A 2,422-nucleotide genomic window follows, 5' to 3' on the forward strand; every position below is an offset into this window, starting at 1 on the left:
TGGACATTGGCATTGCTAACACCATCTAGATGAAGTGGGGTTCTAATTCAATTGTTGGTTAATTAGGAATTCTGCAGTTCAAATGCAGGTCGTTGTCATTCTGTCAGTCACCCACTGTAACTGCACTGATTCAATGTACCCAGGAATGGTGTCCCATACTGTCAGTAATTCACCCATGATAACATGAGTTGTTCACAAACATTTAGCTTTGAATTACTTGGTTTAAAAGTCGCACGACCTCTGATTGTACCTCACTGTACCACATTATTTAATGCATAGCTTGAGGTAATGATGACTTAAATATATGAGTAAAGACATGGCTGAAGAGTCCTTCTCTCTTTAAAACTCCAGATTATTAAGATTTTCTTACTTTTTTTTCCCCCAAGGCCTCCTTACTTTAATTCAATATGTAAAATAAAGTACATTAGATTTTACTCCAATTTTCCCCAAAATTGTTACTTTTTTTACTTAAGATAGCTGCAAGGTTTGGATCATATTTGTTTAAATGGAGTATTTTTATGCCTTCATCTGAAGCCTTGCATCAATAAAATCTATTATGAACTTGGTTTTCTTTCTGTGAGGTTAGAAACACTGTGGACAGGTGGGTCTTGTTTGCTTTAGTCAGAATCAAGGTGTAAGGAAGAAATATTGATATATGAAGAGCTTGCTTTTCCAGCTCAGAGAGGGATGGGTCTCATTAAGATACCATCCGTAGTAGGTTTTGGGGTCAGATCATTGACGTGAATTACTTATAAATTAATTTGACTTTTCTACTCTGACAGATCTGTCCCAGAGTCAGTAAATACTGCTGCTGTTAAAGATAAATGTCATTTGTTGCATTGGACATTCATTACCTCTCTGCTTCTCTATTCTGAATGTTTCTGTAATTTGCATCATTTGAAATTTCCTTGTATTATTAAATCTCATATTTCATTAACTGAACTTTGTCTAGTCACTTGTGACCACCAGTCACTGAGGTGAAGATCTGGTTGGTTTTTGCAACCTCTTCAGGGAATCCTCTCCCAAAAGCAGGGTTCGTGGTTCTTTTATATTGAAAGGGTGGAGGTATTCTGAGGCTGTTACAAAAGTCCATGCAACTTCGTCCTCTGCTCATCCAAATTTTTGCTTTGTCATCAGAAATGGGAAATAGTTTAATAAACTCCTCAGCAGTTCATTGTATGGCACCCTTGGAACCCCCTCAGGGAGAGGAAGGTTGTGCAGCACATCGCAAAAACTGCAGGTGAGCCATTCTTCAAATTTGCTTTTAGTGTAATTTTCAAGGAATCCTGGACTTCTGTATTCTGCTAATGGATGAAATACAAGAGTCCTTTCCTGATATCTTATATTTAACTAGCAATATTTATTGTATCCTACCTATGTCAAGCTCTGAAACCCAAGACAGGCAGCTCTGCGTGTACCTGGGAAGTACCCAGAACTTCAGAAATGCCAGCAGACAATACGTGAGAGATTTTTGTGTTCACTTGTGAGGTGCTGAACAAGGAACCAGCAAGCACAACTGAGAGTCCTTGTCTGTTTTGAGTAACTGCTCCCAAGTGGTACAGTTATCCCATTGAGTGCAAGTCCAACTGTTTTATTTCCAGGATGAAAACACTCCCAGAAGGAGCCCCTAAAGTTGCATGCTGAGAAGCTGCAGTGTGGGGAAAAATGGAAATCGTGTGATTTCAACAATTTCTGGATAACATACGTAGGTGTGCGTGTAGTGGGAAATCACAGAGTGTTTCTTACATGCCACCTTTAGCACATCTCAGCACTAACCTTGGCGCAGGCTGTAAGAATGGCAGTAGATGCAAAATGCTATGGGATAAGTGTGGAGGCAGGGACCACTCCAAGGCATATTTAATGCAAACAAAGCTCATTTCCTCCACAACATTATAGACAGAAATGGGCCCCAGGGCTGCAAAGTTTGATACATCATTGCTAGAAATCAAAAATAAGGCTCATTTCTCACACTACAGGGTGAAATGTGTTTCAGGTGCTAAAAGATTGCCTATTTCATATATCCTAACCTTTTTGAAGAAATTATCCATATACCCAGGAGAAGGTGTTGGAGTACTGTGTTGTATATGGTAAGTTGGATGTGAAGTGCCCTGGAACCAACACCCATCTGCCACATACAAAGAGGTGCAAAATCGGTGGGACTGCAGAACTGGATTTGCTTTATCTTATCTTAGCCAGACCCAACACCTGGGTGGGTTGTGGAGGACCACTTTCTCTCTCTAAGATTGCACCTAAGATAATTTAAAATCTGGTATTCTCTTTATTTTAGAGTACCTTGGTCAAAATGGGGCCAAGACTCATGGAGTGTTAAGTAGGCCCTGTTGATTAGGCTGTAAGGCTGAAAAATACAGAAACTTAATGATTATACAGTCTGAAAAACAGTAAAGGATAAAAGGGACAGAAA

Source organism: Pyrgilauda ruficollis, unplaced genomic scaffold (genome assembly GCF_017590135.1).
Source record: "Pyrgilauda ruficollis isolate IOZ18807 unplaced genomic scaffold, ASM1759013v1 scaffold24, whole genome shotgun sequence".
NCBI lineage: Eukaryota > Metazoa > Chordata > Aves > Passeriformes > Passeridae > Pyrgilauda > Pyrgilauda ruficollis.